This window comes from Episyrphus balteatus, chromosome 4 (assembly GCF_945859705.1).
Source record: "Episyrphus balteatus chromosome 4, idEpiBalt1.1, whole genome shotgun sequence".
Taxonomy (NCBI): domain Eukaryota; kingdom Metazoa; phylum Arthropoda; class Insecta; order Diptera; family Syrphidae; genus Episyrphus; species Episyrphus balteatus.
The window spans coordinates 3,276,707-3,302,711 of record NC_079137.1 but is presented as its reverse complement, the minus strand read 5'-3'; the positions used below and the strand labels follow the sequence as shown (position 1 = coordinate 3,302,711).

Here is a 26,005-nt window from a genome sequence, read left to right as displayed (position 1 = left end):
TGAAGTTTGATTTTGTTGAGGCAATGAATAAGAAGTACAAAATAAAAATGTAGCCTTGAAATTGAAATCCCTAAGACATTTATAACAAACGGAGACTTTTGAAAAAAATTGGCCTATTTTTAATAGAGGACATCCTTTATGAGAGAGTGTTTAATACCTCATGGTCTTATATAAGTGAGGAAATGAATTTTCAAAAATTTATCAATTCAGATTATACATTGCTTTGAATTGCATATATTGACTTTTTGAAAATGGATAACAATATTTAAGCTGTATAAATATGAAAAGACTTAAAAAGAATAAAGCAAGGAACTACAAAATAAGACTTAAGAAATTGGTTAATAGACCAGTGCGTATCCGGTTTTCAGAAGGCAAAAGTTGAACAAATTATTAGCAGCATAAGGGTGGTGGGAAAATTAAGGATAAATGTATATGAAAGGGGAAAAATAAATTGCCACAAAAAAATGGTAGGAAAAAGGGTGGGTGGTCGAAAAAGTGGGGTTCGTGTCAAAAATCATGGTTTTTTACGATTTCTGTCAAAACTAGACGTCCTATCGAAAAAAGTCAAGTAGTATAAATGTCTACGACTTTTACTCAAAAAATTTTTTCTATAACCTCAAAAATATTGAAAAAAATGCAAAAATACGATTTTTTTATTTTTTATTTTTATCTCTTACAAAAATGGTTGGATTTTAACAAAACTTGGTTAAAAACTACTTTGTTATGTTTTCTATCTATTAAAAATGTTTTTTGAGCAAAAAATTAATTTTTGGATTTTTGACGAATTTAATTTGAAAAAAATAGACTATTTTTCAATCAAAAAAGTTACCAAGAAAATTTTTGATTTTTGAAAAGTTTGGAATGCAATTATTTAGCTTAAAACCGTTTTTTAAAGATTGTGTGGAAAAACTATACTTTTGTTTTAGAAAATATTGAGAAAAATTTTAAAAAACAAAAAAAACGATTTTTTAGATTGATTTTTCCGTAAATGACAATAATATTGGCGAGAAATAATTTTCCATAGAAACCAAATTATACTTTTCTAATGGTCATTGACCTTTTAAATTTGAATCAAGCACTAGAATAGCTCTAACATGCAAAGTTTTTGAGATATTGAATTTTGAACGTCCCAAACACTATTTTTCTGATTTTTGGCATGGTAATATGTCAAGAACGTGATGTGATAGAATTTTTCTGACTTCAGATTCAAGCTCAGCGCACAAAAAACCATTAGAAAAATATACTTTGATTACTTTTTGACTAGTGAAATCGAACAAGGCATTCGATTATGTCTGCCCTGTTCGATTTCACTAGTCAAAAAGTTTTTTTTATAGAAATCATAGTTTAAAAGATAGAAAACATAACAAAGTAGTTTTTAACCAAGTTTTGTTAAAATCCAACCATTTTTGTAAAAGATAAAAATAAAAAATCAAACAATCGTATTTTTGCGTTTTTTCCAATATTTTTGAGGTTATAGAAAAAATTTTTTTAATTAAAGTTGTAGACATTTATACTACCTACAACTTTTGCATTTGACTTTTTTTGATAGGACGTCTAATTTTGACTGAAATCGTAAAAAACCATGATTTTTGACACCCACCCCACTTTTTCGCCCACCCACCCCCTTTCCCCCAATTTTTTTGTGGGCAATTTATTTTTCCCCTTTCATATACCATGTATCCTAAATTTTCCCACCACCCATATGCTAATAATTTTTTTATTTTCAAAAATTATTGGCACTGGTCTATAAGTCCTTAACGAACCGTTCATTAATAAAATGGTTAAAGAAATATTTTTTTTAATGAGTTATTATTAAAAAGCGTTGGAGCCGTTTTTGAGAAAAAACAAGCTTTTTCAAGTTTGTAAAATAGAGAGATAGACATAATTGTGATAACAATTTTTTTTTTTTCGAATTTACTTTGAACATTTATTTTTCGAATGACATAATAATTTACTTACAAAAAATTCAATTAATTCAGGTGGAGATTATTATAGAATTCTGATATTGTATTCAGCAAACAGTGATGTAATCCTGAAAATTTAGAAATAATGTTTGAATAATAATTTTAGTGGAATAAAAACTGCATGTGTCTTCATTTAGATAAGGATTTCACTAGACAAGGTTTTAAGTCAACTGAGCACCCACAACATCTTGTACATAGTATCTTTTTATAATGATTTCTTCCAAAGAAACATAAACTCAAACCAATAAGTGCAAAAATTTCAAGTTTGTATATATTCAAAATTTGGAATTACAAAGACTGTATTTCCAAGGATTTTAAATTATCTTCAACAAACTCATTTAAATATTTATGTAAGCTTAAAAATTCTCCGAATCTATTCAATTAATTCCGAAAACAATTTCATGCTTTATTATTTTAATTTGTAATTTGACATTTAAAAGTTATATTTACTTCCATCGTTCACATAATTTATTAATGAAAATCTATATAAGAATCCTTGTTCGCACATAAATTCACTTTTGATATTTTGCCTTTTTTCAAAAGATTTAATTCTTAACGGCAATGATACCAATAAAAGTTCACAGCGCAAAATTATCTGAATCCAATAAAAGTCAAAAAAAGGTCTTAGTAGGTAACAAAAAACAAAAAAAAAAAATAAAATCCCCTTTAAAACAAACCCTCATCACTCAACCGAGTCGCCATTTATTTTCATGGTATCTTTAGATATATATATATTTTTTTTTTAATTTGAAAAGTCCTATAAGAATGAATTAGCAATAATTATTCCTAGACCTTCAAAAAAAAATGTGAATTCCTTTTTTTTTTCTCTCTAAGCACATCCCCGTTGAGGGATAATACATACATAAAATTGTATCCTTCTCAAAAAGCCCTAAATAACCTAAATAACTCCCACTGAAAGCTATACTACAATATACACCTCATTCCATAGTCAATCTAAATTCTTTAATTGATTTTTTTGTTGTTGTTTGTTTTTTTTTCTTTTTAAAATTAACGGTTAACCATCGATTTTTCATTATTAATATATTAAAACCAAATTCATGGTTCCTTACCATGAACATCAATAACTTAGCCTTTATGATAAAAAAAAACAACAACAAAAAACAACCAAATTGAGCCTGTTTCATCATAAATTTGAATTTTAATGGATAGCCCCATTGATTTTTGTTTATTACTTTTTTTTTATAATTAGCTTAATATTTATCAATTTTTTTTCTTTTTTTTTTTAATCGATTTTGAATGGCGGGTTTAATTAATTGTTTGAATTTTGAAAATTATATTCAATTAGGATATTTTTCATTTCATTTCAGGGAAATTGAGGAATATAATTTTTGTATACTTGAAATTATTAAAAGTCATAAGCTCGAAAAAATATAATTGATTTGTTTGCAAAGTTTCAATAATAAATTCTTCTGGTTTTTTGTTTTTGTAATATTTAATGATTCTTGAATGTATTTTTTGGCAAAGTTTTTCTTCTTTTTTTTATTTAAGTGTAAATTGTGTCTAGACATGAAAAAGGAAAACAAAATTCTATCAAAATTATTTGAAATGGAACAATATTTTGTCGAAAAGTCTATAATTTATGGTTTTTTCTTTCTATACTATAGGATTGAGTGGGTGTTATTTTTGGGGTTTATTTACCTAATAGTAGCGTGTTTTGGACTTTCTTTCAATGTAAGAGTTTTTTTTTTCTTTTTTCACTTTCACTTGTGGGTCAGTTAGAAAATATAATGTATTTTGGGTGTATTTTAGGAATTTTGGCTAAACGATTTGTGAAATTACTTATAGCCGTAAAATAAAAGTCACGCAATAGTTTTTTTTTTTTTTTGATAACAATAATCATTAACTTACTGAATTCATGTAGCTATTATACAGCAAAAGTTGAAACTAACAAAAAAGCGTAATATTTGAAACAATTGTTCTGTTTTTTTTTTGCCTACCGAACAACATGAAATATGAGAGAATAATTTGATTTTGGTCTTGAAAATGTAATACAATCATAATTAGGGTCTGCAAAAAGAAATAATACCTGAAATAAAGCTTATACCTGATTTTTTGTGAAGATAAGATATTACTTAGCACGTCACAATTTTTTTTTTTTTTTTTTTTGTTTATGAAAATTATTCAATCACCAAACAATATTATAATTCAATAATAGATGAATTTAGAAGAAAGTAAATTAAACCTTTGTAACAAAAAAAAAAAAAACTGTTTTATTTGATTAAGAGAAATATTTTTTTTGTTTTATTTTATTTTTATTGATAGATAATATTAATTTACAAACCCAAAATAAAAATTTGGTGTATTTTATTAAGTAGTTCAACCAAGATGGCTTTTAGGGCTAGGACTAGGATTTTAGACACTTTAAACTGTTTGGAATAATTATAACCAAAAAAAGTTCTTTGCGAAAAAAATAGCAAAAACTTTAAAAGTGTACAAAAAATCATTTTTTTTTTCACTTTGAGGGGTTGTCTATTATCAAAAACTCTTTTTTGTGGGCACTCACAAGACACTTTTCATCTGCAGTTTTATAGGAAAAAAATAAGAAGAATATTCCAAAAAGAATGTCTAAGATTTGTATGTAAGAATTTTTTTATGAATAATTTTAGTTTAATTTTAATTATAAATATAATAGAATTTGATTTTAAAATTATGGAAAAACACTTTTTAAATTATTTTTGGCCCCAAAACGATATATATTTTTTTTTTTTTATTTAAAAATTTGTTGAACTACATAGAAATACAAAGTGAAAAAAATTCAAGAAAGTTTCTAATTTTTTGAATAATTTACATATATTTTTAAATTTCATATAAATAAATTTTTTTTTTGTTATTTTGTACTTTTGTTTAATTTTTATACTTTTTTTGCCTTTGTGATTCGATGTAGTTCTAGCTTAAAAAAGAATTGATTTTGTGTATACAAATTTTTAAAAAATTCACCAGCACACAAAAAAAAAAGTGTCATGTACCAGTAACCAGACCTATCTTTCTATATGGTTTTGGACCCGCTGAATTTGAATTTCAAGTCCGTTTTGTCCGGTCACCCTCCAATGCTGATAAAAATGCTAAAAAGACTCCAAAAAATGCAAAAAAACTTCCTTTTTTGAGTTGTTTGCACTTTACTCAAAACTGGAGGATGACAGGGCCAAACGGACTTGAAATTCCGATTCAGCGGGTCCAAAAACTTATAGAAAGATAGGTCTGGTTCCTGGTACATTACACTTCTTTTTTTGTGTGCCGGTGTTTTTGGAAAAAAAACGTTTATTTTTTTCAAAAAAAATATGATTTTAAAAAATTTCTTCAATGTTAATATTTTGGTTGAAATTTAAAGAGTCATTTGCGAAATGGTCAGAAATAGAAAAAAAACTGTCCTAAATGTTAAGCTAGCTCTTATTTTTTTTTATATTTCAAGAGAATGAACTTATTTTCATTTTTCTATTTTTATTATTAATTTTTGTCCTTAAAAAAAAATATTATTTTCTAACTTATTAAAGAATGACTACAGGAGTCCACCACGCATTTTGTTTGCTTGTTTAGATAATACGTGTCTGTGTCTCTGGAGTACATACACGTCTCTAGCAACCCACCTAAAACAAAAAATTAAGCACAAACACAATTTTGAAAGGATCTTAATGTTTCCCATCCTCATTTTCTCCAAAATAGTCTCGTTCACTCTCAATAACATGAGACTTTCAAAAAAAATGTCTTTTTGAATGTATGAAGAAGGTACCTACACATAAATTGTATTTCAAAAATAGAAGCCTTGATTATTGAAATAGATACTCCTAGTGCTTGTTTTTATAAAAGCATACATTTGTTTCAAAAGACACATACGTTTCCATAACAACCTACAAAAAAAAAACCCAAATCAAAAGTTGTTTTTCAGAAGAAAATTCAAAGTTATACCTAACCTACGTAGGTTTTTTTTTCCCTCGAGGAACGGATATGGCTTTCAAAGTAAGCAAAGTAATTTCCCAGTAGCTAAAAGCTCTAAGACACACCATTGATTTTTTTTTTTCGTCTGTTTTGTTTGACTTGACAGAGACTGATGCAGTTGAGAAAGAGAAAAACACCACGAAAAAATTTCATTCATCCATACTCCACCTCCTACAGTCTAGTTCGACATCATCCATTACTATTTCGAGATAAGCCATTTATTGTGTCTTCTTCCCCATCACGTACTCATTAATCTTGTTGATGTAAAGTTGGGGTTTGTTTTACACATATCCAACCAACCAACATCAACTTTATCAGCCCCCATCATCACCCCCTCCTCCAACAACCACTTTTAACCAACGTGTTTTTCTATTTTTATCTGTTTTTTTATTTTTTGTTGCGCTTTCATTGTGTGTCGTTTGCATTATTTGCCATGGCACTTTACACATTTCTCTATGAAACCTTAACCGTAAAGTCGACACTAATTATTTGTGACAGTAGGCGACAATTAATCCTTTGACACGAGTGAAAGCTTTGTCTGCGGATTTTCAATTCATTTGGGTTACCTACCAATACTCTATACTACAACCGACGACGTGTGTATTGGTATGTTGTTGTTGTTGGGTTGCATCAGTTGTAAAGGGCTTAAAGGGTGATTTATATGCTTACACTACGTATCGATTGAATAGAGTAAAAAAGGATGTGCATTCAAAGCTCACCTTTTTTTTGTTAGAAAAAAAATGCAGTTCGAAAGGACCTATTATATTGACTCGCAGTGTAAGTTAATACTCAAACAGTCATTTATTCAAATTCAATTTTTTATTCACGTGAAGAATTGTTTTGTTTCGCTATTATCTTTATTCGCCTAGCTGCACCGGAAACAGGACGGAATGAATTCCCGCAGGATACAAATTGAGCTATCCGTTGCTATTGCAGTGGGGGTGTGATAGCGTGGATGGACTTTAATCAATTTGAATTTGATTGGAAAAGAAGTTTTCTAGAGATAGCTTATTTGTTTATCTTTTTTTTTTTTTTTTATTTAAACAAAACAGAAAAAAAAAATATTAAAAAAAACACATTTTTGTATCTCTAGTTAGATATTTACTTTGTTAAGAGGGTTTGAGCTTATCTTTTATTTTGCATTTGTTTTGAAATTTCCATGTTTTTTTTTATTCGTTGTTGTCAGAGAGAGAATACTGATGAGATACATATTTTTTTTTTTTTTTATTTTAAAATACAATTTTTTCGGCATCGGCGAAGGATAATGAATTCAATTAAATTATAGCACGTGTTTTGAAACTCTAACTCTCTGATGAGTGTGATCAAATTGGAATAAATAAAAGAACATTTTGAATACAAAAATAAAAAATTGATTTTTTTTCCTAAAAGAAAAAGTTCATGGACAAAAATAAAATAAATAAATAAATTTTTCAAAGTGGGTTTTTTAGTTGGTATTCAGATTTTCAATTTTCTGTTGTTTGAATTTGTTTCGTTTGAATTATGCGGAAGACTTTAAGAACATTATTAGAGAGAGAGAAAATAAAATAAAAACTTTGTGTTCTAATTTGAGTTTTAAATCTGCATATTTAACTCAAACTTGAAAGCTTCTTTTCTGATAAATTAGAACAAAAATATAAGAAAATAACAACTCAAAGATTGTTATAAATTTTGAAAAGTTTGTTTGATACTTTGTATTTTTTTTAACTTTTACTAAAAACTGAGTTTAATTTATTTTATTTTGTTTTAAAGTAGAAATAAAATCAACTTTGACAAGATTTGCGCTGATTTTATTTAAATAAAACTTTATCTTAAATTTTTTTATGTATAGGTATTTGAAATTAAATGAAGGCACATATTTTTTATAATGAATGTTTTTTTTATAGGAAAGTATAGTTAAATCTCACAGCCTTAAAACAAATATAGGAATTACTTAGAATTGCAAGCAATTGTTAAATAAAGTCAAGTTTTTTTTTAGATTATATACATACCCTAAAGTCAAGAACTTTCAAAAATGTATTTCTATCAGTTAAAATTTGTTTTAAAATAAATTATGTAAAATGTTTTAGGGAATGTTGGTAAAAATGCAACAAATATATTTTATCAAGTTTGCTGCTCAGCTCTTTTGTTTCAGTTTTCATCCATTTGTTTGATTTTATTGTACACACCGTTGATCGTTTTTACTTAAGAAAAATAAGTTTTAAGTGTTTTGTTGCAAGCCAATATAATTTAACTATGGTAAAGAGCATGGAAATGTTGGTATTTCCTGATGCGAAGGTTATTTATTGACTTTTTGGTAATTCATGAAATTTTCGATTATTTTTTTTTAAATCAAATTTAATTTTGATTAAATGTTGCACAAAAGATTAAGACAAATAAAAAAATCCTCGGCAAAAATGGAAATTTTTGAATGACGGCTAATAAGAACAAATAATTCTTCAACATTATATAACAGTTCCATGAAATTTCCTTTTAACAAATTCTAAAGAAAACTAAGCCCACACAAACTTCACCAACAAAACGAAACATTTATATCGCATTATGCCGAAACTACCTACAATTTCTCCTAGAAAAGCCTTAACTGGTTATTCATTTTGCAATTAACACACTTTCAATATGTTATTTGTATCTATCTTTTACCATCACATCCTTCACCAAATACACACAATCACTATTAATGAATGTATTTAGGTGGTATCTTTGCCAAAACACCAGAAAAACCATAACAAAAACGTTTATCGGTTATCTCATTGTCAATAATACCCGCCACGTTTTTGTATCATGCCGGCTTATAATATCCTGGGAATAAGAATAAGCTTTCTATATGTATATTATCTATATACACATATATAAGCTAAAATAAATTATTGCTTAGCAGTTCATAGTTCAAGGTCTTTTTGGTTGTTTCACACGCGGCACATGTTATGTCTTTGCCTACTTTTCGGTTAAGTAGCACGAGATAAATCGGGGTTTTTCGTTTTTTTTTTTTGTGGGTTTCGTGTTTTTGGAAGATAAACATTTTCAAATGAAATACGAAATGATTCAAAAGATAGACATTTTGGGTTCATCGAATTGATGATTAAAATCAAATCAAAATATAATATTTTGAGGCCAGATTTAAGCTGTTGGAGTGTCTAAACTGCAGGCAGAAAATTTCACTAAGTGTAGCAAACAGCACTCAAAGTACTTTAATCAATAATAATATTAAGTGGAAGTGGCGGAAAAGCACTTAGATGTAAATACTTGAGCCAAAATGTGAACACGCGCTAATTGTATTGCCCAATAAGAGATTTATTTTAAGCTCCTGTCTATATAAGACCCTTTAACTATACAGTTTGAGTGAAATTTCTTAACACAAAGTTGTCAAAGTTATATTAGCCCAGAATAACAAATTAATAACCAATTATCTTTTCAGTCCATGAAATGGCTTTTAACTCAAATAATATTCTATTAGCGAACCTACAAACTCAGCTGAAACTTGTGGATTATTTTTAAGTATAGGAAGTAACTGCTTCAAAACTTGGACTGTTGTTAATCTGTGTTCCATGCTATACCTCGATAACAAATTAGTGTGAGGGCTTAGAAAATTAGTGTTATTAGAGTTTTTGGCAATCATTCGGATTTTTTTTTTATAAATTCTGTTAAGATCTATTCATATCAGAAAAGCAAAAGTTTCTTGGAGGTCTGGTTACTGAGAAAACTACAAATTTATTTTTTTTTTTTTTCAGTTTTTCGAGAACAAAATCAAGGTTAACCCCTTGCCGAAAAAATGTAATTAAAAAAAATTCCTCGAAATTCATCATATGAGATATTAAAAAGAAAGGTCTCTTTATATTCTATTCATGATTAAGAACCAAAAGCTTGTTGTCTCTTCTGGTTGCTGAGTAATGCGTTTTTTAAGCGTGAAAATAAATTTGTTTTTTCATCTGTACCAAAATAACCGCTAAACTACTTATCATAATTTCACAAATGTGATTTCGCTGATAATATCTTTTTTGTCCGCTAGTTATCAATGTAAAAATTTTCAAAAACACTTTGGTATTTTTGATTTTTTTTGTTGAAATATTTTAATGTTTTCTGAGCAATATTTTTTTTTTAAACGGATTGGTTTTGACTTGGGCAAGTATTCGTTTTATGTAAAAATATGTCGAGTCCAAAAAAGTGGATCCAAGCTATTCTAAACAAACTACGTTTTTAGTTTTTCTCAAAAAAATCGGAAAGTGGAAATATTTCGTTGCCATTTTTTCGGAAAACTGACATTTCTTATTATTTAAAAGAATTTTGTGTATTCAAATTAAAAACAAAAAAATGTATAATATTTGTTCATGATTGAATTTTTTTTTTCCATTTCAGATTCCTACCAAATCGTTAAAATTCTAATGGTAGGTAAGCTTATTTTATTAGTCGTTTATTTTATTTTTATTTTTTTTTAAATAGCATCCAAATTTTTGTATAAAAAAATATTTGAGAAATTGTGTATTTATAAAAAAATATTTAAATTAATCAATTTCTGAAAAATTATGCATTGGTTTTTTTTTCTTTACGTTTTGGCGATTAAATTTTTAAAAATTCTTTTAAAGAAATTATTTAAAATAATAAATTTTTCATAAATGTTTGGTATGGTACCAACAAATATTCATCTCTAAACTATAAATAAACATTTCATGTCTTAAAACTCACTTTTGAAAATAAAGATAAAGCCCAACAAGAGTTTCAAAAGTCAGTTATCAATCACTTTGAATTCTTCTCTTTCTAATATAATCAACAAATATGGAGATAGAACTCCACCTTGTGGTATGCCACTACTGACGGATTTCTAATTTTTAACAAAATCAACTCAACACAGTTGCAGGAATTTTTTCTAGTGATTTATCAGCGTTATTTCATGAGTGATTGCAATCCATCTCGAATCCGAAGCTTGTGTGAACGTTGCAAGTTAAAAATTCATAGTAAGGATTTTTCTAATTCATTTTCTTCGTGAACAAAAAAAAAATTAATATTTTCTGATTGAACAGAAATTCTGCAGATGATGAAATTTTGATACCATCTACCTTTCACTAATTCCTATATGTCTTCCTGTCATTCATTCATTCATATCCTTAAATTCCGCTTGACAGATTCTTCATATTCTATCATTTTTATTTTTAGTTCACAAATCCATTTACTCAACTAAATAGTTCCCATACTAAAAACGTATCTATACACTATTCGCTGTTAAAGAACTCAAATACCAAAGAATCACATCTCCAAGGTAATTGCTTTCGCTTTTTCAATTATATTTTCTGCAGCAGTTGTTACACTTAGTTCGGGGAGTCTCTCTAGTTTTTTTTGTTAGTATTATTTCTTTGCTTTCATTGTGAACAATTTCGAGTCCTGGGATTGTGATGAACGACATAGAAGCTTAAAGGTAGATACAGATACATATATTTTTTTTTTTTAAACCAACTGTGAGTGTGTAGATTCTGCCTTTAGCAATTTCACAATGAGAAAGACAGTTGAATGCAAACTTAAATGGATGGTTCCACGTCTCATTCATTTATTTTTCCAACCTCAACCAAAAAAAAAAAAACAAAAAGAAAAAAGTTTATAATACGATTTTTCTCAGCTCATACGTGAGTATATCTACTTTACCTCTCTCTCTCTCTCTCTGTTTACTGATAAAACGGTACAATCCTTCATCGTGGGATACATTTTTGTGCTGAAATTACAACTCCTGCGCCATCACAACCAAAGGATTCTTATTCTGCGTACCTGATTATGTGGGTGGTTAACATGATGGGATATCTACATCCGAGAGAGACACTATTGAAGTTGAAAACTTTTCCAAATGTTCGCCTTGGTTGTTCCAAAAAAAAAAAAAAAAAAAGACGAAAAAAAAATCAACTTTTTAATTTTAACATTTTTCATTAAAGTTTCTCACTATAACGACCATGACGACATGAAAGTGTATGTGTGTGTGTGTTGGTAGGTACAACGATAACATACATACATACAAAAAATAGTGCCAACCATGTTGTAGCTCTTTGATGATTTCAAGTGATTTCAATTAAGTTAAGGGGCACAAGGGCGTTGATTAAATGTAATTTTTACCACTCAGCACAAGAGTAGTATTTTTTTTTGTTTTTTTTTTGGAAAAGAAGAAGTTTACGATGGATTCGTAAAAAAAGTGTTCATCTGCAATTCAGTTAACTTGAAGGTAGTTCATGTGAAAATTGATATATATATTTTTTTTATGTTTTTCATTAAAAAAATACTTTTGTGATGTTAAAAAACTTTATTTTTTTTTTTGAAATTAAATCAGATTGACGACATAAGCAGACTGAAAGAAACTTATTATTTTCATTAAGTCACTTCTCACAGACACTCTCAAAGTCAAAGGAAATTTCGGTGAAAGGATTAATTATGTGAAGTGAACTACGCCGATATAAAAACTGATATCTTTGTAGTTTATACGCCTTTATTTTTTCATTTTGAAATGTAATGTCATAAAAAACTAATTAATTTTTAAACAAGTTTTTTTTTGTCATTTAAGAAAATTAAGGTACCTAATACACGTAGTAATCAGGAAATCGAAATTTCATGTACACTGAAAATAATAAATTTCGTAAAATTACGAAAATAGTTTCATACACTACATTTTCGTTGGCCCAACGAAACATTCGTTGGCTCAACGAAAATATGTAATTTTTCGTAATATGAAAACCTTCATCAATTAATGAAAACATTTCATACACTTTTTCTCCCTTTTTAGTGCCAAAAAATCCAATTCAATGAAAAGATTCATCAATTAACGAAAAATTTCATACTCATTTTAAAGAACAAAAATACGATTTTTTTCCTTACTTAATCAAAGTTTTAATTAAGTTACGAAAAAATTCATTAACTTATGAAATTCAACATTAACTAACGAAAATCTTCATAAGCTTATGAAAATTCTTCATATACTAATGAAATATTACATTGGCTTATGAAAAAATACATGAGTTAAGACTGGGTTCCCTTTTTCAGCAAAGTCAAATCTCATGTAAAAGCATTTGTGTGTATTAGTGAATGTGTTTCGCTCTCATGGTATAAAAAGACAAGGTATGATCATTAGAGCCGCCATCTTACAAAATGGGGTAATAAGGTTTTGACGTCTGGCATTTGGCAAAGTCAAAAGCAACAACAATTTCCAAGACAAATTTGTTTACAACAACAATTTCAATGGGCTGGGCTGTCAAAACACTAAGTAGCCATCTTTTTTTCTTTCATTTGACAGTTCTCGATACTGAGTTTTTTCTAATGATCATACCTTCTTTTTTTATACCATGTTTCGCTCTCTCTCCATCGAATTCTCGGGTTTTTTACTCTCAGGATGTTGGTTATGGTTTTCATTCATTGTCTCTTTGTGAGATCGCCATCGCACTCACGCGTGCGGGGTGACATGCAAATGGATGTAGGTATTATACTACATAGATCTTTATATGGATATGGTGTTTGTGGACGAAAACTGGTTTGAAATTCACACAATTACAAAACTAGATTTCATATTCTATTTGCAGTGGAAAATCTGAGAATTTTACACAAAAATCTCAAAAGTCAATAGAAAACGACATTACACAATGCAAAGAATTTCGCTGACACCAAAAAAAAAACCCAAAAGTGTCAACTCGCAACCGCGGGTGCGATATTATAAACACGAAATGAATTGTTAGAAAAAACCCAAGAGTCAACAAGAACAAAACAACCCTTTTTGAAAACAAAAGATAATGATCTTGTAAAAAATATCTACTATCTACCTACTCTCTGCAGCATCTTCATAATTTCATGAATGATTTCTGCCTGCCTGAGTGAGGAAATAGGAAACAAAAAAAAAAAAGTACATATTATGTAAACACAAAAAACAAAAACAAAATATAACGAGAAAATGAGAGCGCAAGAGCAAGTTTTTTTTCAATAAATAGAAAAGAACAGAAAAAAAGAGTTCATTAGCGCCAGCTTATGCGTGGCATTCTTTTGAACTAAATTTGCATGTGTGCGTGATCAATGGAATTTTCAAAGTAAAAAAAGCTAAAATAGACACTTTTTCAACAATTTATATTAAAAATACTGTGAGCAAAAATATATATTTTTTTTTGAAACTGATTTGAAATATAATGAAAAAAAATAATAAAAATAAATTGTGGATGCTTTGACTGCCCCTTCCTCAAAAACAGAATGCAAATATTGGTTTATTAAAATCAAATTTTTAGTGTGTAAATAAAAAAAATATTTTTTTTTGGCAAACGGGTTGCATGAACAACTTTATTAACTTCTCATTAAAAAATACAAAAACATTTTAAAAAATAATCACGCTTTGCCCCACGACCAAAATGCTAAAAAAGTGCATTTTGACACCTTTCCTTCAAATTAACCGTTCAAACTAACTTCAAATTAAATTTTAGAAATTTTATTGGATTCTCCTAATTTCCCTTTATTGTTTTCTTTTTGTTTCATCTAAAAACACTAATAAACGGTAAAGTTATTCTAAGAAGAGTGAGTAAAAAAACATGAAATTACAACAAATTAACGAAGCTTTTTTTCTAATAAAAAAAAAAAAAAAAAAAAAATCAGTTTCGCGTACTGCATGAAAACACATTTGATCATTATAAAACAAAAAAAAAATAAATAAAAAGTTTATAAACAACGGTGCCCCAACCAAAATTCTGATTCAATCTAAATTTGCAGGAAAAAAATCATTTTCGACCCTTATAAAAATCGCACAAGAAATGTTTCTAAAATTTAAATGATGCAAAAATATTTGTACGTTTATTACCTTTTCAAAAAAGTACGTTTCATAAGATTATCTTATAAACTGCAAAAGTTATACAACAATTAGTCAACCGTCTTCCATTAAAATGCTATGGAAACCCCCCCTTAAAGAAAAAAAATCGTTGCCTTACAAAAAAAAAAAAGTAGACTTGGGTGCATTTCTGTTTTAATGGTTAAAAATTGAATCTTGCTGGATATAGTTCACATTAGGTTTTTGTTTAAAAATCTATGTAAGTTGAGCTGAATATAAAAAATATTTGCGTATTGACAAGGTTCCTCACGGATAAGTCAACTGATGAGTCCAAGTGAGCTCCACCGGGTCGAAACGCCATTTTTTTGTTTGCACTGTATTAAATTAATAATAATTTAATAAGTCCAATAAATATTTATACTATAATCTACTAAAAAAAAAAATTAATACAACGAAAAGTTTCGTTAGCTAACGAATATTTTTTTCGTAATTTAATTAAAATATTCATTAAATTTACGAAAAAATTCGTTAGCTAACGAAAGTTCTTTCATAAATTAATCAAAAAATACATTGACTAACGAAAAATATCACCGTGGTTAATTAAATTTTACGTTAATCAATGAAAAAGTTTCGTAAAGTGATGTAAAAATTCATTAATTCGCGATCAAAAATGTTTATGAAAAATTTCATTAAAATACGACAGTTTTCGTTGATTGATGAAGTTCTACATTAACGTATGAAAGCCATTTCGTTGAGCCAATTAAATTTTTCATCGGCTGAAAATTAATTAAATTTTCGTTAGATCAACGAATTTTTTTGTTGTATTTACGTAAGGATTTGGTTCAGTGTAGGTATTTACCTAAATAAAAACATTTTTTTTTTTTCAAAAATCAAAATTGTATTTTTCGAAGTATACTAAAAATTAAATACTTAGAGAAACTCTCGAAAGTTTCGCAGAGTGTTTTTCTGAAAAAAAAAAAAAAAATGTATTTTTGATTTTATTTTTTACATCAACCTTTCACAAAAAAAAAAATTAAAAAAACATGATATTTCGAAAATTGGTTTGATAACTTTCAGCATCCACTGTTGTGTCTATTTAAGAAAAACCTGTGAACATTTAAAAAGTCATAGTTTTTTTTTTCAAGAATGTTTGCAAAATTTAGGACAGCGTAAATTTTCTTCACTCGGAGTTGAACATAACTTGAGAATTTTTAATATAAAAATTCTCAAGTTTTGTTCAACTCCGAGTGAGGAAAATGGACCTAAATCTTTTTTCGAATAAAAATTTGACTTCAGCCAATGATTCCGAAACTACCTAAAATACTACTGAAATTTCTTATAAATACAAAATTTTGGGAATTGTTATAAAATGTAATTTGATTTGATTATGTAATTTTTTTTATTCAAAATTTGTTTATCAAAGCAAATATTCCAAAATTTTGTTTTTTTTTTTTCATCAATTTAAATGAGTTAAAAATTTGTAGCCCGTTTCGCAATAATTTATTTCGTAATTACTGTTACGGTGAATTATTTCTGTGTTCAAACACCACTTAAAAAAGTCAGAATTTTGTCTCCTTTTTTCAATTGATTTTGTTCAACATTAAAATTTTTTTTAATTCAATTCTACTAATTCAATTTCAAGATTTTCAACTTTTTTAAAAAAAGGTACCTACAACCATTTGAAAAATCGATAGGAAGTGCTAATTTTACTTATCTCAATTCAGATAAAAAAAAATTATAATTCATATGTGTGGCCACTTTTTGCATTGTTTAAAGAAAAACATATTTAATAATTTTCTTATAACGATTTAATTCTATTTCTTTTTTTGAAATCACTGAAGGAGCAGTAAGGAAGTTTATTTACTGCAATTTCGCTGTCAAATTAACTTTACCTTTTAAATAATAATTATTTTTATGATAGATTTGAATGTGTTTTTAGGAGTGACTTAGTCCACTTTCATAATTAATCGAATTGAAAAAAAAATTAAAAGGTTAAATTCGCAATCAATTTTTCCACTTGATTTGAGATTTTTTTTTTCTCTGTGATCCTTTAATTTTTTTTTTCAGTAGTGGAATTCAAAGTTTCTAATTGGATCATCAGACTTTTTGGTTCAATTTATTTGAAGTATCTGGTAATTTTTCATTTTAATAAAAAAAAAACTTTTCCGTCACTCTTGAGGCTTAAACCTCGCCACATTATTTGTTTGAGTTCAATTCCAGGTTTTTCATTTTACATAACTCGCATTGAATACATTACCATAATGTTATCTCTCCCTCCTTGATTTATTTTTATCCAGATTCAACATTAAATCAACATTTTGTTGCATTTTTCCAAGAAATTTTCATGGAAAATTTTATTTTTAATGATTTTTTCCAATTATTAAAATTTCAGGAAAAACAATCCAATTTATTTTAAATCCAATAGTTTTATTGAAAATATTTAAAAGGTTTATATTTAAAATAAAAATACAGAATTAAAATCATCTTATCGGTTTAGCAGTTATAGTACTAAAAAAATACAGTTCTATGAAAATGATTGTTAAATGATTGCGTTTTCCATTCTTTTCCAACCAATTAATATACATTTTTGTTGGTTGATTTAATTCATTAAGAAAAATGTATTATGTATTGCCATGAAACCATAGATACAAGAAAACCAGATTTATAAATTAATTTTGAAAAAAAAATAAACAGCTTTGATTTTGTGGAAACATTAATTCCAGTATTTTCGTAGAATTGTAAAAAATAGTCATTTTCATAATGAAACCACCTTACTTACAAAAAAAAAATTAATTACAATTGATTTCCAAAGAATTCGAAAAATTCTTTTAAAATATTCCAAATAAAAAAAATTAAATAAATTTATATTACCGATTCAGCAAGTATGAGTAAATAACGGACTTATTAATTGATAAAAAAATATATCATTGAAATAGAAAATGATTCATTGAAGTTGGGTGAAAAAATAAGCTATATTTGAAATATTCGATAAAAGGATATTACACAAAAAATTTACAAATAATTTCTATTTTTCGTTGTATCCTCTCAATTCAAGAGGATTTATTACATTGAATATAGATATATTTTTGTATTTTTTTTTATTGATTTTTTTCCTATGTTTTTTTTAGAGTTGTGTGTACACACAAAAAACATGTTTGTTTGAGTATCAGGATATCAACATAAATATACATTACATTAATATGTTTGCGAGTTGATAAAGGATAATACTTTATGATCTAAACCAATGAGGTAAGGGTTTTTATTTTTATATTTTTTTTAGAAAATGAAACAAAATAAATAAAAATTCTGTGAGGTTTTAAATTTCCTCATTCCTATACTGTCTTAGTGTATTCCTTTTCCTGCATATACATATAAAGCTCATTGAAAATAGTCCTTTTTATAATTTTTTTGCTCCAAATTTTTCCCCACATTTTAAATAGAATGATAAATTACTTAAAAAAAAAGAAAATCCTTTAAGTTTCTTCCTTTTAAATACAATTTCCCCCAAAAAACCATTAAAAATACGAGTAAATAGTCATTTTAATATCAACACTCCTAACGAGTTATTTGCAAATAATGTTTATCTTTCATTGTCCTTGAATTTTTGTTTATTTTTGTCAGTGATATTTGAGCATATAAAAGGATTTTTCTCAATGTAAATATCTATGCAAATTTAATGAAGATAAAATACAAAAAAAAAGTAGAAATAAAAAAAAAACTTACCCTTTAAAAAAATATCAATGACAATCCGTCAGACAAGAATTGTTTTTTTTTTTTTTGCTAAAACTGAAAAGAAAGGAAAATTCATTAATTAATTTATAAAAAGATCAAAGGAAAGAGTACAAACACAATACAAAGATACAAAAAATGAAAAAAAAAAAAGAAATGTTGACGTTGACTTTGAATATGAAAAATGCTGCAGAATTATTTGAATTTATTGATTTTTTTTTTTTGCTTCTTCTCTTAGAATATAAGTAGGTCAAGGACATTTTTGTAATATAAAATTAATGAACTAGGAGGAATATAGAGGTGTTTACTGTGGAATAATCAAAGATTAATATTATTTGTTTGGGTGCTGACTTATTCAATTATTTAGAGTTTTCTTAAAAAAAAAAAACTTGTTACTATAAAAATATGATTGTCTTGTACTTTTTATATTTATGTTCTACAGGTTTTGCTAAATGCACTCATAGCAAGATAAGTAGTTGAACTTTCACTTATGACTGGGCTACTGGGTCAGTTTAAGGGCGTGTATTGCAAATGTATATAATAGATTAATATCTTTAAATGCTGTAAAATGAGGTCAAAAGACATAATTTCATACTCTTATCCTTGTCATTCTTCTGACACACATTGATATGATACCTTTAAAAGGTGATTATATCTTGAGAACAATCAGACCTACAATGTTACAAGGTTTCAATATACATCCGTTTCCATAGACAGGTCGATAAAGAGGATGAAGATGTTTTGACACTATGAAAAACTATAATATAGGTGCACTATTGTACTTTGAATTAGTAGATGAATATTTTGGGAGACGGACAGAATCCCGAAATCCAAAATCCAGAAAGACCAAAATCCAGAAAACCCTAAATCCCGAAAACCCCAAATCCCGAAAACCCAAAATCCCGAAAACCTAAAATCCCGAAAACCCAAAATCCCGAAAACCCAGAATCCCGAAAACCCAAAATCCCGAAAACCCAGAATCCCGAAAAACCAAAATCCCGAAAACCCAAAATCCAGAAAGGCCAAAATCCCGAAAAAAAACAGAAAAAATAAAAAACTCTTCAAAACTGTGTTTAACTGAAATTTTAACTGAAACATAAAATTAAAACCAATTAAAAACAATTTAAACATACAATTATTATAAGTTAAATATTAAAACTAATAATTCTTTTGATTTTAGTTCAACGATTTTCCAACTTAACTCAATCATTACAAAGCATTGCTGAAATCACAATAAGAACTTGAAATCATGTAAAAAAGAGATATTAACGGAATCATAAACTTACATATATTGTTTTTTACGTAATAACACCTTAATTTCACACTTAGGATTGTTTTCGAAACCTAAATCCCGAAAAATTATATAAAATGAAAAATTTGCGCAAATTTTTCATTTTATATAATTTTTCGGGATTTCGGGATCCCATTCGGGATTTTGGGTTTTCGGGATTCTGGGTTTTCGGGATTCTGGGTTTTCGGGATTTTGGGTTTTCGGGATTTTGGGTTTTAGGGATTCTGGGTTTTCGGGATTTTGAGTTTTCGGGATTTTGGGTTTTCGGGATTTTGGGTTTTCGGGATTTGGGGTTTTCGGGATTTTGGGTTTTCGGGATTTCGGTTTTCGGGATTTTGTCCCCAATCCGAATATTTTCCTTAGGTTTATAGGAATATTGCAACATTGACAAAAATGAAAAAAAAAATCAAAGAAAATACTTTCTAAATTTAAATATATGGGGATTTTCTCAAAAATCGTAAATTCCATGAAACCTTTATTAAGCATATAGGTAGTTCAGCCAGTTTTGAATTTTTCCCCCATTATTTCAAGGTTTTGACGATCTGTAGCTACTGCTTAAAAAGATAGATTGGGAGAAAGTTTCCAAAATTCAATTTTTTGAAGTTTTAACATTAAAAATATAATCAAAGCATTAAACTTTAAAGAGATTTCCTTAAAAATAAATGATTTTTATTTCGGTTAGTCAGTCTCCTAATAACCGAAAAAAAGAAAGAGCGCAGAAAAAAATTTAAAAGTCTTAAAAATGTAGGTATCCAAAAATTTAAAAAAATTCCGATTACTTACAAGACTGAAACGATGAAAATTCGTATGCAAAAGGGTCACAAGTAATTTGGGACCAATTACTGATTTTACTGTCTCTTGGAAAAAACACCCTTTCACCTAAATTTTTTTGACGAAAACTCTTTATTCTTACTTTCTATCCCAAATTCAACGTTTTAGCCAAATTTCATTAGGGTGGTGCATCAGTTTTGTTTTCACTAAAAAAAAAAAATAAAAGACTCAAAAGTTACTTAATTGCTGAATTTCAATAGGGTACCATTATTATTACTCACTTTTTCCAATGTACCCATATTTTCTCTACACCTAAAAAAAAACACCCTTTCACATGAAAAAAAAATGTATAAAGTTATTTTAATCGTAATTCGCATGGTAAAGACAAGACTCGTTAGGGTAACTTTTAAAAACATTGATTTTATAGAACTTATATTTCCAAAAAAAAAAAACACCCTTTCACCTAAAATATTTGTAAAAGCTGCTTAGATTTTTGGTTTTTGTTATATTGAAACATTTGTACCAATTTTCGTTGGTGTCACATTTTAGTCCCAGTTTTTGTGGTACTAATTCCGAATTTTATCATTTCTTGAAAAAAAGCACCCTTTTACTCAAGATAAGTTTGTACACTTTAAAGATCTTAATTCTTAATTCTTATACCAACAAAAACTTTTTCACCAAGTTTTAAAAATAAATAAAATTTAAGTTAGTATTTATGATACCTCTCTCAAACATAACTCAACCCATCAAAAAATACCCTTTCACCAAAAATAATTTTAAATCCTTTGTCACCTTCATCCCGAATTTCATCAGTGTAGCATGTTTTTCACATGGGTTTCGGTTATATTTTACCTGTTGAGGTCAAAAAACACAATAATTTTTAATCGGCAATAACTTTTCTTAGAGCAATCGTATTGACTTAATTCTTATGTCATTAGATTCAGCATCAAAGAATACCTTAAAAACATGTGTCATATGATGATATTACGTAAACAATTTTTTTTAACTATATTTTTGACCTTCTTGTGTTTTGTCCACGAAAAAACACCCTTTTTTTGACTTTTTTGATCCTTGGTTCTTTTTCCAAAAGCAAACTTTTTGCCAAGTTTCATGAGTGTAACAATTTCTTTTTTATTCTTTGATTTTTTGTACTACCCATTTTACCGGTTGGTACTATTATTATTTTAAATATCATTAAAATGAATGAGTAGGTACAGTAGAGTTGTCTAAATCAAACCAAAAGGTTTTTTTTTTTTTTCTTAACCCTTAATTCATGTTTTTTAATACCTATAATAGAGTTAGAGAAATAGCTGTCAACAATACACTTAAATCCTTTTTTTTTATGATAAGTAAATTTTTTATAACAAGTTTTTACCTATCAAAAAACTTGTTTATCAAAAAAGCCATAAAATTCGACTAAATGCTATAAAACGTGGCAAATAACAATTGAATATCAAAAAAACACAAACAAAACGCCTCCTTTAATTGTGTTTCTATTTATAGCCGTATAAAACACTAACTCGTTACCTTTTTCAAAGCATATACTACGCCGTCGTCGTCCATGTTAGTGGTATCTCCTCTACAAAATCATAGATGTAAATTAATTTTATTACTGCACTGACATATCCACATTTATGTTAGAGAGACATGTCTCTAATATGTCTCTACCGTTATGGCTCAATACCTTTATACTCATTCTTCCTTTATATTTCCGCAAGTGACTGAATACTGAATAGAACAAGAGTGAATTCAAATCCTATTAATACATTATTCATAGAAGAAAGACAAAAAAAAAAAAGAAAACAAAAAAAAAAGCTTTTAAAACCGAACCTGAAAGAATCCTTCAGACAAACATGAAGGAAAGTGAATAAAAGAATACACAGAAATACCTATATTAAAAGGAAGACGATTTTATGTTCTACTATTCTATGCATTGTTGGTCTATCAAAATGATATCAAACAGCAACAAACAAACAAAAGCGCATGGAAATTTACAAAGAAAACAACAATTTTTTCTACCCCCTCTCTCTAGCTCCCCCAATTCAAACCCCCGCAGATTGTCCCTTCATTCATTGGTGTCACTCCTCCTTGTTTTTGTCCTCCTACCTGGAATCGATCGATATCGGACCAGGTATTTCGTTAAGGTTTATATTTTACCTGAACCCCGAAGGTATATCTCTGGAGTTGTGTTGAAATAAGGGTGGAAGAGGGTATGATACCCCCTGAAGGATATTGTGTTCAAGAATTTCTGTTGTTGTTTGTCTTCACCTAGTAGCTGAAGTTGCTCCCCTGTTATTTTGCTTTTTTGTTGTTGTCTTTATTCTTTTTCTGACTTGTTTTTCTGAAATTTTCCGTTTTTTTTTTTGTCGAGTTTTTTGTTATCTTTGTTCCAGTTTTGTTTTTGGTCTTTATTTCAGAGAATAAAGTATCCCTTTGGTTTTTTTTATTTTGTAAACAAAAGTTTTTTTTTTTTGTATTTGTAATGACTACAACACTATACAAAAAAAACACTATATAGAGAGCTTTAATTCTTAACTTGGAATCCACAAAGATAGGAGTTAAGTATGTAAATGATTATGTTGGGGTGATTTTTTTATTTTTTTGTTTGTTTGTGTGAAAATATCCTTTCTGTGAAGTAAGATATAGAAGAATGAACTTAAAATAGATTTATCAGTAAAGTCCCTGGAAGGTGGGTAATGCAATTTAATATGTCAGAAGATAAGAAAGCCAAAGATGTTTTTGTTTTTTTTGTTTTTAGACGTTTTTAAAATGAAAGTCTATGATTATCGGATTAAGTGTAAAAGGTGTCCTTTTTATGACCCTTTTAACTATTCTTGAAGTTGGTTTATAATTTTTTTTTTTTTTTTTTTTTTTTTGAATCTTCTTAAAAGTGAGCGTATAGACCATCATTTGGGATTAAAAAAAGATAATTTCTTATCTTGAATGAAAAACGATTTTTTAAGGATCTATAAAACAAACCTGAGTCTTTTTTTTCTAACTTAACAATGAAATCCTGTAAGAAAAATAAATTGATAGTTGGAACTTCCTTATGCTTCACTATCAACTTTAAAAAAATCCACTACGTTAGGGTTGCCATGCGTCCGGGTTTTCCCGGACATGTACTCTTTTTTGGCTTTGTAGGGGACGTCCGGGAGAGTTTCTATCAATTGTCCGGGATTGTACTCTTTTGAAGCCTTTAAAAATCTCACTTTTTGTATGCTACTCTTAATTCATTCTTTATTCAAAAAACGAATCGAGTTCATTAAAAGCGAGGCGTTTTTATTTTGGTCTATTATCTGCTCAATTCTTTTTTGTGTTCTGTTCCAATATAATCAAAACTCAAAAATGTGCGTATGAGGTACTGGTTAGTGAATCCTCTGACCAACACAAATTTAGTTTAATAATTTATTTATATTTTATAATTTATTACAGTAGGTACCTTATTGTTAGCATTTAACTAAGGGCTAATTTTTCAATAGGCAGTTAAACAGTCATTTAGTACTTATTCCTAAGGATAGAGAAAAAATCAATTTTTCAACAAGCAGATATAGCTTATTCCTTAGAATAAAACTATCTGCTTCTTTCAGAGACGAATACAAATTATTCTATGGAATAATCTCAACAAAAATATTGTGTCAGTTGTCAAAGCTGTTTTGAAAGAATTTTGAAAAAAATACAGTGGAACACAAGAAAACAAAAACAATCATGAATAAAAATGACGTTTAATTTTAAATATTTTTGAATTTGACAATTTTTTTTTTGTTATTCTGTAGAATAAATTATTCTTGATTGAAAAATTCAATGTTTTTATCTGATTGCTTATGAGCCTAATAACTTTATTCGTCGAACAGTTAACTGACTAAACAGTCAGAAGATTGAAAAATTGGCTCTTAATCCTTTAAAATTTTGAGCAGTTGGATTTTAATGGAATTTAAAATTTTCTTTTACTGTAACTATGTACATTCCAACTTTTGTAATATTAGCTAAAATTTGAACTTTTATTTTTTTTTTTTTTTGTGAAAAAAATAAGAAAAAAATGCTACGGGAACAAGGGTTAAAAATTTGATTTTTAGTTAAATTTTGAAAAGATTGTTCCGCTTTTTTTTGTTTTTATAAAACTATGCATTCCTTTTGTCCTAGATTTGTACTCTTTTTTGTGTCCTCATTTGTCCGGGAAAGTCCGGGATTTTACATCTCGATTACTAGTTTCGTCAAAATATATCTGGCAACCCTACACTACGTAAAATTAAAGATCAGATGAGTAGAATTTTTGGGATGTCTCGGTTCATTTCCCAATTCAATATAATTATTATTATTATTTTGTTTTTTCAATCAAATAGGAATATGCTTCAGACTTTTGTTAAAAAAGTGTTAAAATGATGTTTCTTAAATTGGAACAAGCACTCGGTAACCATGAAGTAAATAAAATTGCTAAAACAAGTTTATTTTTGGTACTTTTCAACATTCAAATATGGATTCTGAGCACTTATCCTTATTGAAGAGATACAACCCTTTATTTTTAAATATAAGCGTGTCTCAGCTAAAATTTAATGAGAAGCATTCACATTTGTATTTTTATAAAATAATATGGCCAGATTTTGCTTGCCAAACCTTTTCTAAGCATAAATTATAATGGTCACTGGGGTGTATACGTAACATTTTTTTATTGAAAATCTCAAATGTAAAAATCGCGCTCTAAAAACAAGCTTATAAAGGGATTTTGGGGGAAATTGGACTTATTAAAGATAATAGAATTTTGGGCCAGTAAGAAACCAATTCGTTTGGGAGGGGAGGAGAGGGGGGGGTAAAATCTCTTAGGAAGGTGTTTTTGTAAACTTTAAAGCACATTGTATAACATTTCTTATAAGATTAATAATAAAATTAAATTAAAATTTCTTATAAATTTTTACATTTGTAAACCAATGAAAATATGTTAAAGACCTCCAAAAATGAGTTAAGGCCCTGAAAAGCAGGTTATCTACAAAAAAGACGCCTATATTAAATTTTAAGCAATTAATGGTTTAAAATTGATTAAACCTCTTCTTTTCGGTCAGTAGTATTTTTCACAAAAATATATGTATGAAAGAGGTGTTAGTATAGGTTGCAAGCCTACATGCTAATGAGCAGTTCAAGGAATTACGAAGAAATTTGAACCCTTTATTTACCCGTGTCCTTGTAATATTAAATTGTTTATTTTTTTTCATAGGAATGAAGCATAAAATAAATAATATTCAATTCATGTCACGGTTTGTGGAATTGCAAATAATGCCTTTGGCATTTACACTGCAATGGAAATACTGTTTAAAATGAATTGTTCCAAGAAATTATTACTCCAATCCAAAATGATTTATGTAAATTTTTCTCTTAAAAGTAGAAAAAACAAATAAATTCTCTCGTTTATTTTTCTTGGTTATATTTTACAAAAATATTTATAAAGTGTCATTTATAATTTTAAAGGACTTAAGTAGTATAAGAAAATTCAATTAATTTACCAAGAAGAGATAGAAAGATACTGTGATTATATTTCGCAAGAAAAGA

At 27.7% G+C, this 26,005-nt stretch overlaps 1 protein-coding gene and 1 long non-coding RNA gene across 2 annotated transcripts in view; one reads left to right on the top strand and one right to left on the bottom strand.

Moving 5' to 3' along the window:
- The window catches only part of LOC129920075 (uncharacterized), a 162,712-nt gene that overhangs the window by 43,247 nt on the left and 93,460 nt on the right, over positions 1-26,005 (top strand). The gene's annotated exons all lie outside the window — the stretch shown is intronic.
- Positions 1-26,005, bottom strand: part of LOC129920072 (uncharacterized) — a 125,005-nt gene that overhangs the window by 80,032 nt on the left and 18,968 nt on the right. Inside the window, exon 2 of the mRNA XM_056001238.1 lies at positions 18,400-18,462. The gene's annotated coding sequence lies outside the window, so the exon portion shown is untranslated. The remainder of the gene's footprint in view (positions 1-18,399; positions 18,463-26,005) is intronic.